Source organism: Cygnus atratus, chromosome 4 (assembly GCF_013377495.2).
Source record: "Cygnus atratus isolate AKBS03 ecotype Queensland, Australia chromosome 4, CAtr_DNAZoo_HiC_assembly, whole genome shotgun sequence".
Classification (NCBI taxonomy): Eukaryota; Metazoa; Chordata; class Aves; order Anseriformes; family Anatidae; genus Cygnus; species Cygnus atratus.
In genome coordinates, this window is record NC_066365.1 from 41,330,906 (window position 1) to 41,344,608 (window position 13,703).

General features: G+C 40.6%; 1 protein-coding gene across 1 annotated transcript in view; it reads right to left on the reverse strand.

Annotated features, from left to right (window-relative positions):
• The window catches only part of JADE1 (jade family PHD finger 1), a 90,245-nt gene that overhangs the window by 62,411 nt on the left and 14,131 nt on the right, over positions 1-13,703 (reverse strand). The window lies entirely within an intron of this gene.

The following is a 13,703-nucleotide window of genomic DNA, read 5'->3' on the forward strand; positions in this document are numbered from 1 at the left end:
TGGTCCTGAAGCGTCACAAAGGATTTTAGTAAAAGTAGTTCTCACAAGTTATAGCAGACTCCTTTATGAATATTTAACTACGGAAGTGGGATGATGCACTTTGCAACAAAATGAGTAAAAGTCTAAAGGGATCAAAGGACTGAGGAGAAGACCCTTAGCTTTTAGGTATGTCACATCATGAAGTAACTTGGCCCAAAGCGAGCGGTTCTGTGTATCTGAGGGTGGTGCTGGAACTCCTCACACCTCCATCGTATTTGGTTTGGGAGGGTTGCTTTGGATCAGAGCCTGGCCTGGCAACAAAACAGCTTCACAAAACACATTGTTCAATGTTCTGAAGGGAAGCCATCCTCCAGGGCTTCATGCCCTAAACTACAGGTCTCTCCAAGGAGCACTGCACTGTCTTCTCATTTCTCACAAACTTTCAACACCCACATTAACATCACTCAAGAAAGATCCCATGTGCAATGAGTCTATTCATACTATTTCCAAGCAGCATTGTAGCTTGGAAATGTCCAAAACCACATCCCTACCCTGAGCTGGGACAACATGCTCTTCAAGAAAGCATGGGGAAGAAGGGCTGGGGAAGAGACTTAATCCTGCAACTGCAGGGGAATGCTGGAAGGACACTAAGTGAAACAATGCTCGTCTTCTTACACCTTTTTCTCTAAGGAAACAAGAGCTAGAGTGTGCCTTCTGGGGAATCCTCACTGCCATGATTGCTGCTTCCTTCATCAGCCGGAGGTGCCCAGCCTGACACACAATCAGGCTGGTTGAGGTCACTGTCCTTCAGACACTGAACACCCAGCAGTGACATTTTTGCACATGCACTGATGCAGCCAAAGTCCATTAACATATTAGTCCCATGTTCTCTTCATCCCGTCACAAAACTCCAGGTACTAACATTCCTGAAAGCAGCTACTGTGAGTGAAACCTCGTGGTCCCTGTCTATTACTAATTACTGGCTAACCAGATTGCAGAGGTCAGAATGGTAAATCATGGTCTGTGAGGCCATATTGTGTTATAACATTGGGATATCGATGAAAATATCTTTGATATTTGATCTCCACAGACTTCCAGCTTCGAGGAGGGACAGTCAATGAGAAGCACATCACCATGTAGGGCAGCAGTGTTTGGGATTTGCAACTAAAACAGTGCTGATAACACGCTAGTGTTTTGGCTGAGGCTGAACAGTGCTTGCACAGCAGCATCAAGGCCTTCTCTTCTCCTCACTCTGCATGCCCCCTGCACCAGAAAGTAGGCTGGGGGTGGGCAAGAGGCTTGGAGGGAACATGGCCAGTACAGCTGACCCAAACTGTCCAAAGGGATATTCCATGTCATGTAGCGTCATGCTCAGCAATAAAGCTGTGGCGTTTTGTCTTCCAAGGCAGCCATTGCTCAGAGACTAACTGGGCATTATTCTGATGGTAGGAGATGATGAGTGAGTGCTCTTGCATCACTTATTTCTTCCCCCACTCCTCTTTCCTTTGCTTATGACACTGCCTCTAAGTCAATCCATGATTTTCATTTTTTTACTTTTTGCTTTTGGTCTCCCTAATCTCTTCCTCATCCCTCTGAGTGGGGAAATGAGCAGGCAGCTGTGCGGATGCTTAACTGGCTGGGGTCAACCACAACAATCATAAAGCCATACCCCTTTACCATCAAGCTACTAAGAGAAAGGGTAGGTAATGGGAAGCTTGATAAGAGCTGTCAAAGCAGCAGCCTTAGCATGGCAGAAGGAAAATCAATATCAGTTAGGGAAGCAGAGGGCAGAGCCAGCGCTGGGGGCTCTCAGCAAGACTTTTTCTTTTCCCCTTTTATTGAGACATGAACATCTGTCCCACCCAACCCCCCTTCTCAAATCTTGGGGGGAGGAATTACCCATTTGTCCTTTACCTAGTATTTTAGCTGAAATTCTATGTTCAGAGAATACAAATTCTCTTCTCACCTCATGATGGCCCATCACTATCTTGTTTCTCCCCTCCCCAGTGCCGAGTGCATAACTTTAAGTAAAGGCCAAGAAATAAAAAAGGAAGAAAACCTGCAGCTAAATAGGAAATGTGGCAATAATATTCAAACATCAACATTTTGCTTCCTGGGAAGCCAGCATGGTCTTTGCTAACAAGACGAAGAGGCAAAGGGGCTGGGGGCAAAGTGACCCAAACTTAGACAGACAGACCAGTTACAAGCACAGAAGGGTAACGTGGCCAGCACCACAACTAGAAATTAAGCTTAACAGGGCCTGCCGGCCCAGTCTACAGAGGGGCTCTGAGGACTGGGCCTGAACACCACTCAGTGCAGGCCCCTTCTCAGCCCTGGACTAAGCTTCTGCTTCCTCCAGATCCTCCTGCATCCAGCCTGCCCCAGGAAACACCCTCTGCTAGGTCTGGAGAGACAGAGAAGGCCTCCAGCAGAAACTGCTAATATAGACATAGACTTCATCTTCCCTTTAGTGCTCTAGACCATCAGCAGGTATTTGCTCTCTTCTCTATTTAGAAAAGAATCACTGCTTTATTGTATTTATATGTGGAGAACATGGTATTTGAGATCTACAAACTTGCTTGCCCGCCATTCTAAATCAACTGCACCCACTGCCCAGCTAAGAAACAATCCCTCTTCCCCCATCACAACAGGTCTCCAAATATCAGTTTAATCTCATAGACTAAGCATTACATAGATACTGAATCTGATGTCTAAATTATGGTTTCTGTTGAACAGTACCTAAAAGCTAAAAATAAGGATTAGACTCCCTTTGTAGTGGACAAATATGGTACCCACTCCACTCCAACCGAATCCCAAATCAGTTCCTTGAGTTCCAGTGCTTTCAGAGTAAAGAAAGCCTATAAAAATTGAATTCTTTGGGAGAGTTGGGTAGAGCAGGCTAGGTTTCTGGTGGTGGTAGTGGTGGTTTTTTTGTTTTGTTTTGTTTGTTTTGTTTTCAAAACCTTCTCATTCAGAGTCAGGGTTGAAGGATACATATTAGGCAGTGTGAGTAAACTTGTAAACTTATTGCCTATGCTACATGTATTTTAGATACAACTTGAGATTATTCTACTTCTTTTTGAAGTCTTCAGCTTCATCACCAAAAAAGAAAAAAAAAAAACACTGTAAAACTCACATCCTCAATTCTGCAGTTAAACTAAGAAGGGTCACGTTCAATGTCTGACCTATATAGTCACACGGCACACGCACTTCCGTAAGTGTGCTAAAGCTTTTCAAGGGCACAGGTTCTATAAAAAGAGCAAAGAGGGGGCATCCCAAAAGGATTTCCCTGCCAAGTATAAATCTTTCCATAACTACATTATTGGCCACAGCTCTCGTGCATGGCTCAGCTGAGAAAGCCTTTAATTACAAAGCAGTACAGATCTTCTCATGGATTTAGGAGCCTTTGGAAAATGAAAACAGAGAGCTGCATTTCTACAGCTAATAAGAACACACAAAAATTCTTTTTCCGAATAAAGCTGAAAAGCTCAAATAGATTTCAGCATCCTTGAGATACTGTAGCTGCACCCAAGGTCATTTCCAACTGATGTTGGTCTCAGAGGGAATTTCTTTAACTACTGTTCGCTAGCTTGAAGTCACTCCTACTTTTTGTCTCAATAAATCATTGTATTCACACAGTCATCCAGCAGTAGCTGTGGCCTGGAAAGCCCGGTCTCATCACCATATTGGTATCTAATATAATTTAGATAACCAGCACAGAGCACTCCAAAACACGCTAAGTTAGTCTTACCTAAATATTTTGTCTAGGATATAGGCATGTGTTCCCTTGAATATGGTAAGTTCATTTTTGATAGACTACCATAGCTACGATTACATTCAGACCAGTAATTTCAAAGGTTTTTTGAAAGCCAATGAAAAACTGACCACAGTTTTAATAACCTTTTCCAAGCTTATTTTAAACACAACTTCTCCATTGATCTAAGCCAGTCCCAGGAATCCTGGGGGAAGACTGAAGAATCAATGAAATTAACCTCTTGGCACTCCTGGACTCTCCATCTGCTTATCCGCTCTTAACTTAGGATCAATACATATCTTTGCAAATACATCGCTTCCAGTACTGCTTGAAACTTCACTATTATTATTGTACTTGCCTATTCACCTGCACCATGTTCCTAGTCTGTCTTTCCTGTTTAGTAACTTCTTTAAAGGGAAGATTCAGATTTGCAATCACTAGATGTGAAGACTCCATATGGCAGAATGCAATTTATATTTTGTCTTAAGATACGGCACCTCTGTTCAGCTCCCTCCGTAAAAATGCTTAGGTTACCACATTAACACTAAGACACTAAGAGATACCATATTTTATATATATATATATATATATATATATGTGTGTGTGTGTGTATATATATATATATATATATATATATGCATGCTAAGGCAAGCCTGTAACATTTACAAACATTCAAAGTGTGTTTTTAGTTCCAGTGATGAGTTTAGCACAAGAGCATTACTCAAAGATAAAGTCCAGCTTACTTTGCTGCCTCCTGAACTTTTGGTGTGAAGTGCCACATGCTTTGCAATTCTTTCTTTTTCTTTAACAATAGTCTTCGTCAATTAATCTTAAATTTGGGGGAGGGGGGGAAGAAAAAAAACCTACACAGCAGTTCCAGCTTTTAAAACACACTTTAATATTAGAGTTACTTCAAGTACTGTGAGCCATCTGGAGCATTATGGCTCTGTCTTGACTGCCAGAAATGGGTTTCTTTTGTTTATTCACTAGTAGAGACAGTTTCTAGTCTACAGAGGGTCTTTAGTCTTATCACAAAACAAACTAGATAGTCAGCCATGAGCAGACAAGTACAACGAACCCTGTCCTTAAATACCTCATAGAAACAGCTTGCTTCCCTTGGGATTTCACAGTAGGTAGTTCATCTACCACAGGTATACAAAGCCTCAAATCACATTATTGCTGGTGTTGCAATTGTTTTTTTCCTTTCTTTTATTTTTCTGTAAAGATAAAGCCCAGTACTGGGGAGCAATTTCTCATGATTTTTCTGGAGAAAAAAATAGACTTCATATAGAAAGAAAAGGACATCTTCGTGCATATGTATTTCAGCATTAAAATGTGTGATGCAACCAAGGACTTTTGTCTTCGTTTTCAAGAAGTAAGCATGTAAAATTATATGCTAATACAATACATGATGTAAATAATTTTGTGTATGTGGTATGGGTGTAATAATTTTGTTACTCAAATTTAAATCAAAAGTAAGAACATCAGCTTGTTAAATTATCACTTCTTTCATTAGAAAACAAGCACAGAAGAAAAGTCTCTCTCTCAAAAAAAAAAAAAAAACAACTACTCACCAAAGAAACAAAAAACACATTTAAGACAGAGCCTTCTTGGTACCCTTAGCCAGACACAAATGGAGCCGCCTTGTTTTACAAGGTGAGCTGACATCTTTTGGACTGAGACGAGCCGGTCCTGCCCCGATGTGTCCTCACACTTGCAGTGTAACCTGCAGCTAGCAGCATCCTCAAGGGCAGATCCGATAACTGCCTGAGCCCAGAGCAAATCTGTCTCAGCAGTAGAAAAGAAATAATGCCATTTTAAAGCAGATGTATGCTCTTATCATTTGCTTGTAAAGCAATAAAATAACTTGCTCTTGCTTAATTGATCTCCACTGTTCAGAGTAAAAACATTTGCTTTAGACGTGGACTTTACTGTCAAGCTACTTTAGCACCTCTATTTCCCCCTTCTTTTTCAAGGCTGTGAGAACGTTGCTTTTGCGTTATTTTCACACTGTGGGGAAGCTTCTACTGGGAAAGGTAGGAGAAAACAACTAAACAAAGCCAAAAATCAAAACAATTCCTTTTTCCTTTACTCCTGTACAGTAACAATCATATAATAAATCTCTGTAAATTTATTTCCTTCTCTATTTATTCCTCACAGCTTTTAAAGTAGAAATTACCACATCTAAAGAACTGTGATGTTCTCCTGAATTTTAAACTTGCACCCACAGGATAGAAGAAAAGCAGTCCAATGGGTTTTTGCCCCAAACCAGAAAGAGGTTAACAGTTACAACCTTACTGGATTTTTTTCTCCATCACTAGATTAGCTGAGGTTACAACCTGCCATTCTTAGTTATGGCTTCTCCTGTCCTGACAACTACCTCGTGTTCAACTCAAAAGACGTCTACAAAGCGAGATGACACCAACATCCCAAAAATATACCTTTGATCATTTTTTGACATCATCTGACCACAGCATTTTAGGAGCTTATTTTTGCCTATTAAATTATTAGAGAGTCTTAGGGAAATTTGCTGTAAAGTATTTGAGAAAAGCATGAATCTATGAAAGCCAAAGCAACCAACAAACAACAAGCTCTTTGCACCAGACCGCCAGCAGCTGAGCACCATGGCAGGAGTGCTGCTCAGAGAAGGCAGATGTGCACTCTCTGCTGTAGCTCCCCACTTTGGGAACTTGCTCTCCCCACTCCCTACAAACTAGTTCTAGTTTATTGACTTCCAGGACACACTAAAAGGCCCATTTGTTTCCCCTAGCTGTGAGAAGACTGGGAGGACCCTGGTGAGAGATCATAAAATCGGCTCCGTTTTCAGTTACGACAGTAGTGATTTGTATGTTAATAATAGGGAAACCAAGGGAAAGGAGTCTCCAGAGAAGTCTGTACGCAGAACTATTCCCAAAGTGTGTCAGAAACAAAGCCAGACACTTAATTTCTAAACATTTAGTTGTAAAGAAAGAAACCCATGTTGGTGCCTAAATAAAGGCTATTTTCAGAGGTGCAGAGTTCATTTTAGAACCAAAACTTTAGCCCAGCTGTCACTTTTACAGAACACATATGATACACACACTATTTTGGATTTGACCAGGTAGGAAGATAAAACAATACCAATAATTGAACTAATTTAGTATGTGTGCTCAATTTAAGAGTACCAAAGGTCTGCATTTGCCTACACGAAGTTTTCCAGTGCTCCACCCTTTTTAAATGTGGCAGCATGACTTTGTTTCATTATTTGGGTCAAAACAGAGATCTTTTATCCACTAGGTGCTGAACATGGATGAAATTAACTAAGTGGGAGGGAGGAAGATGAAGCAAAGCATTCTATTTAAAAGCATTTCTCTGTACCTGTCTGAACATGAGAAATTTTGAATGACTTATCCAGTCACCAACAACTCCTGTTAATGTTCTAGCCATAAATGGGCAGAGCCCTGCAAATTTAGGTGAGAAAACAAAAGCAGAACAGAAAGAATTCCTGACAGTACCATCACTGAAGGAGCACATGAAAACCAGGCGGTGACAGACTACAGCAACTTCCACAGCTCACAGTAGAAGTGGGGGAGCTAGTAGAGGCATCACGGCAGGCAATCTAACGCACAACTTGGAATCACAGGCAAATTCATGTATGAATCACTGCACCTCCATGCATAAAAAAAAGCATAAAGTAAGATTTCAAAAGCAACTGTATTGATGGAAGAACCCACGGAAAGTGAAAGCGCAAGAAAGAAAGGTGTAAGATCAACAGCAAAATAAATTTTGTTTTTGAAGACAAAGACTTCCAGAAAATTGTATACGTTAATTTTGTTTTTTCAGAGTCCTTGGGGCTCATTATTTTAAATATGCTTATTAGCTGGAATGTAGTTGAGAAAATCATGCACATAGTATACTCTAGAGAAAGAACAGAATGAGAGGTAATTGCTGCAAACTTTCATCACGGATGAAGGTACGTTAAAGACCTTCCCTCAAGGAAGCACATCAGTGAGAGTCTAGGATAAAAGGTGTGGTGGTAAGATAGAGACAGACACTTGTTCTGCCTGAAAAAAAAATGGCTAGAACAATTTGCAGCATTTGTTGCACAGCCTTATTCTTGCAGTAGAAAGCCCTTTTTCAGTTAAATCGGAATATAAAAATATCTCATTTAACAATGCCATTTCTCTAGCGGCCTTCTGTTTAGATATGAATGCAGATTATTTCTCCTGCTGGAATTAGCCAGAGCTATAATGACAGTATCAAAATTTATCTTCAGGAGATGATGGCTGAACTTATCAAGCAACCACCAGCAAAGAGTTCCTTGCTGGGGGTAGATAAGTTCCACTTCTACAAACTGCATATTTTATAATCTGCTTATACAGCAGCTCATCCATACAGCTGTCCCCTCATTTTAAATCCACCTGCTGTTTTAGCTGCTTCTAGTGTTGATAGCTGATGTGCAATAAAGTGCTGAACTGGGTCTTCCGGATAAAGATGGGTGAAAAATACACAAGCTCACACTATTCTGAAATTAAAGGTAAAGAAAGCTGTTTTCCATTCTGCTTAACTAAATGCTCTTACTTCATACCCTTTCAGAAACTCTGGGACAGGAGCAGAGAGAGGCAAATTACTGTAGTAGGAGCATGATGCAATGCACTACATATAACGTAACGTAAACTGTATTATATATATTATGTTGCTAGGCTCATCTCAGTCTGGCAAACACCTCCATGTTAACAGGCGCCACTGGTTTCCAGCCGGGCACGAAGGTCAGGCTGAGAACATCCCATTGTAGGATCCATTGTTTTCCTTTGAACTGTGCCTTGTATGTCAAATTAGTCACTAAAAGAAATGAAACAGTTACTTGGTTAAATGACTGTTTCCCCTGGCTATTAGACAAAATGCATTACATCTCCAGGCATGTGATCAAATGATTGAGAGTTTGACCTAAATTTACTTACTGTGCTAAACAACCAAAGGAACAAAAGGAATTACGCTTCACTGCCTACCGTCAGCTACAAAGAACATTTATCAGTCTGTAACTATGGCTGAAGTGTAGTTCTGTAGTTTTCTGTGCCTGCTTCTTGGAGCAACTGCACTTCACGTGACAAAAGACATTTCAGGGAGTGGTCGTCTTTTGTTTGTTTCCTTCTAGAAGCTTTATCTCAATTGTTTTTGCACTTTTGGGACCCTAAAATTACGTGCTTTAGAGGTGCCTTGACTTCTGCAGAGCTAAGCTTATGTGGAATTTCCACTTCATTCAGATGCACTTTGAATCCTTGCAAAAGTATCAACCAAAAAATAGTCCTAAAAGCAATCCCAAAACAGCAGAAGTACAAACAGGTCACAGTCTCACACATTTGATAAACCAGACTAAAACCACATATAGTTTTTAGAAACAATCTTCCTTGAAGGGGAGGGGGCATTCTGAAAATTTCATAGATTTCCTCATGTCCCGAGCACCTCCTAGAAGCAATTAACATGCAGCCATTTGAAAACAGGTTGAGTTCTTTTATCATGAGGTCATTTAAAAGAAAGGTGGCAAAATAATACATTCATAGTTAACAAGGCTAGATATTTCCACTCGAAATTCAAATGTTTGGGGCACTCAACTCCCTTTCATTCTTTTCTAAATAGATTTCACATTCTGGTAACAATAGTTTTTCAGTCCATAACACCCCTGAATGTGTGGCTCATGACCATTTTGGGAAGCAGCAGGGAATAAGAAATATGGCTAAGGGAGTGATCTATACCAACAAAACAGTACTTATGTGGGAAGCAGAAAATGTACGTGTCTTTATTCAGTCTCCTTCAGCTCAAAGTAACCTGCAGTTTTACAGGAAAAAACAAAGAGGACTATGCAACTACAGTGAGTAACAAACCAAGATGTGATGGTTCAGAAAAGTCCAAGGACTAACGTGATTAGGAACTGCCTCCACCAAGAGCAGTGCCTGGTTCCAGTCTATGTGATCAAAGGGTCTGGCCCATTTTATCAGAAGCATTGGTAGCATGCTATGGGCAAGCCAGTCAAAAAGAGACATCACCACAAGGCTAAAGGCTTTACTAGGTGACAGTACGAGCAGAACAGAAAAAAAAGAGAAAGAAAATGGACGTACTGCTTAGGAACTCAACACACATATACTGACACACTTGGATGACTGGGTACACAAACATAATGCTTGTGAGCACATAAATCATCGTGCTTGAAAAAGTTATTTTGTATACTAAGTTTTTCCCAGGTGTGGCTTTGCTGCTTAAACTTTGGTCTCTTGCAGCTTTTAAGTTTACTAGTTGCATCCGCTGTTGAAGATGTTTTACCTTGACAGAAATATATAAATATTTATACACATTCCTCCCTGTACTTACTCAACATCAATCCTCTCCCAGCTCCAGCTTCCTTTCAACTACTCTCACCACACTCAATGAATTACAAATACATATATATATATATATATATATATAATCTTGATTATTCCTATAATCATTTTCTTTCACAGAAAAAAAAAAATGCTATCCAGAGCTTGGCATCAGCTCTTAAAGATTCATAGGATTATTTATTTATTTATGTTTTTTATTTGCTTTTCTGTGACATACCTCTTTACAAATATAAATGTATTTTTTCCCCCAAGACGTAAAAAGAAAGGACTGAGGAAAAAACAGGTTTATTCCAAATCCCAGGCACAGCCCAGCTTTATTTCACTAAAAGATCAAGCAACAGGGCATTCAACAAAAGGAAGGGTGAGGGGAAGAGGCACACATCCTGACACACTGACAGTATGTTGACAAACTTCTCTCAGCATCAAAAGGCTTCCTTCTTTTTGCAATTCATTTAAAGCTTTTGCTCAAGGCTTTTGAACAAATGGGCCATTGGCAGTCCCTCAGGGATTAATTTTCAAAAGAATTATAGGCCCCCAAAAGCACTGCTTACAGATAAACATTTACTTCTGTGATTCAAACCAGTCATGCCCCGCTCCCCCCAGCAGACACACTTTCAGATTCTGGAGAAGATGAGCTTTGGAGTCAAGGCTTTAAAGGTATTTTGGATATACCTCTGGTGGCTCAAAGATGTCTTAATCAAATCTTTTCCCTTCTAGAGAACAACATGATGCAGTGAACATTTATCTGATGTTTCAGATTATTAAACCTGGATAATAACTCCTTGCTGCTGGCACAGTTAAGTTCTTTCCACCTGCCCCAAGCCCCACATTTTCCCCTCCACCCCATCGTGCAAATCTGTGCTCTTCATATATAGCAAATAAAGAACTGCAATCAGAGACAAGGGAGCTGACAGTGACAAACTTCAGGCTATACAAAAGATCTCCTTACAAGCTATGCCAAGCAGTATTACAAGCAAAGCCAGCAATCTGAATGAGCAGCCCTCCAGTTCTCACTGCCTTTGCTATACTCCTACCTTCAGCAAAAAATCCTTCAGGGCAGCAAGAACAGCAGTAAACCTGTCATCAACAGCCACAGTACTGTCACATCAGCTACTCTGCCGTGTCAGCTACAATCTTTAACTCAGCTGTTTGCCTCTTTGGGGACAACTTTCCTTGGCTGTCAGGAAATAGAACATGTACATTGGTCCTTCATAAGCATATACAAGTGCTCCAGGGCACAAATAAATAAAACAGTCTCATTCTTTGAGCAATCATGTTGATTTTTTAAAAGAAGCCAAAAGATGCCCCTGTGAATAGTCCTATATGTGAACTAGCATGGTAGAACTTACATGTAAATCTCTCATGTAGAATAAGCCACTGTCACTCATTTCCTTTCCATACACCAGAACTGGAAAACAGATTGCTTTTACCACATGCTTGACACAAAACTGTGCTTCCAAAACACATACCCTAAGTCCTGGGATCACAGTCAAACAACTGGCTAAAGCCCTAAAAACCTACAGATCATTACCATGGGCACTGGTGTCTAGAAGCACAAAAGATGTTCTCCTTCATATCTCATCATCCTTTGTGGTCCTGACAACTACCACAACTAGAGGAATGTATCTGTTAAACAATCCTAGGTGCCATCCATTCAGTAACAGCTCATTTTAAAGCAGATGAAGAGACAAACTTCATAAAAGTGACTTTTTGGTACAGCCAAAACATTCATACCCCAGTCAGCCAAGCCAAGCTGTTGCGGTGGCAAACTAATGGCATTCTGCCACTGAAATTACCGGAGCTTACTCCAGTCTGGAGCGGAGCTCTGGCCACTTGAAATACAGCTGCTAAGACATCACAGGAAATGGAGCAGAGAAGTAACAGCAGTATCAGAAATGTACTTGGGAGCATGGTTCACAGGCAGAAGAAACCAGGAGTGTAAACCTCCTCCAGCTACAGTGCTCTATAATACTGAAGTCCATAGGAAATTATTTCTGAGCATATGTTGGAAGGCTTGATGACCTAAGTACACTCAGAAATCCAAGTTAATCTAACGGGTACTTAAACCATTAAATCCTTTTGCCAGCTCTCTCTTTCAGAAATACGGTGGATTTAATGTGGTTTACCTCAAATTGATTTTCAAGATCCATTACTTAGAAGGGTAGACTTCTCATCAACAATATACCCCTTCCTTAAATCTTTTACGTAGTAAATCCAAGAGGAGCCAAGGTGTGACCGAGACTACAACAGCACTGCGTACCCGAATATAAAGCACTTAAAAAATAGATACAAACAAATGCTGCTGTTTGCTTCCCAAAAAACAGAGGCATGCATATGCTCCCCTCCATGCACGCTGTCTTTCCATAGCATAGCAAACCAAAATCAAAGGCTCAGTCCTCAAAACAGACAGTGATCTAAATCCAGCAGGTAGCCAAGATTGCCCTAGGCAAGGCACAGCAGACTAGGAACCTGAAGTACTTCTTCCCCAAAAGCAGCTCAACTGCGCAGGAGACAGAAGTACCCAAGAGCTAACCAGGTCTGGGGAAACAGCTTCTCATGGGTATCAAAGCTTATGACAAGTCCAGGGACCCAACAGCAACAACCTAAGACAGTGTTTCAATGCCCGTATGTGCCAAGCAGGACGCTCCGCTCCTGCCTGCAGGAAAGTGATGGCTGTAAGGGAACACTGTATGAACGTATCTGAGTGATTAATGCACACCCTGTAGTGAGCTGATTGACTCAAAAGGGCTCTGTTAGACCAGTCATGGTAGCTGGCTGATTTATTTCACCTATCTCAACAGAAGAGGTGTATGTAATAAAAGAGACCAGAAGTAAACCTGAAAAGACAGTTAGTTAAACAGGGCCCTGTAACAGAAATACTAACTTGAGACTGTGTGAGTCAGAGTATGAGGCTGAAGAAGATGCAATGAGACGGAGGTAAACTAAGCTGTATAAAAGGTGAGCTTCCACAATTCAAAAAAGATACCTTTGCATATCCAGTGCTGAAAAAGCACTTATTTTGACTGTAAAGTAAGTATCATCATAAGCTCTACACCAGAGTAGTTTTCCAGGTTAAAAAGAAAAAAAAAAAACACTTACTAAAGATTGCCTCTTCCACAATATATAACAGTTTACTCATGAATGAACTCAAGCAGGTGTTCTGGGAGAAAATAAAAAGTGTAAGAGGAAATCCCCTGCTGTCTTTTGTTTTCTTAAAGTCTCACTCAAACATGTTTCTGTAACAACTTCAAATTATACAATCTGAACAATACACTATACTGTTTGTTTTATATGAATTTCAAGACTGAGAGCAAACAGTTGATAAAATGGGCAACTTTAGATAAGTGTTTGTCAAGTTTTCTTGACTCCTCCCATGATCATACTTGAGGTGATGAGTTTCGCTTAGATGAAAGTCTCCATTTTGATGCCCCCTACAGAGAAATTCCCCATCCCCACCTACCCCACCAAACAAATAAATAAATAAATAAAATCAAGATCCTTCTGTGAATAAGTAAGCATGACATGATTACTGCAGGAACAACTAGATGCAGAAGGATGCAGAAATGACCAGGGAGGAGTGGAAATGGGGACGGTCCTTTCTGTAGCAGCTTGGT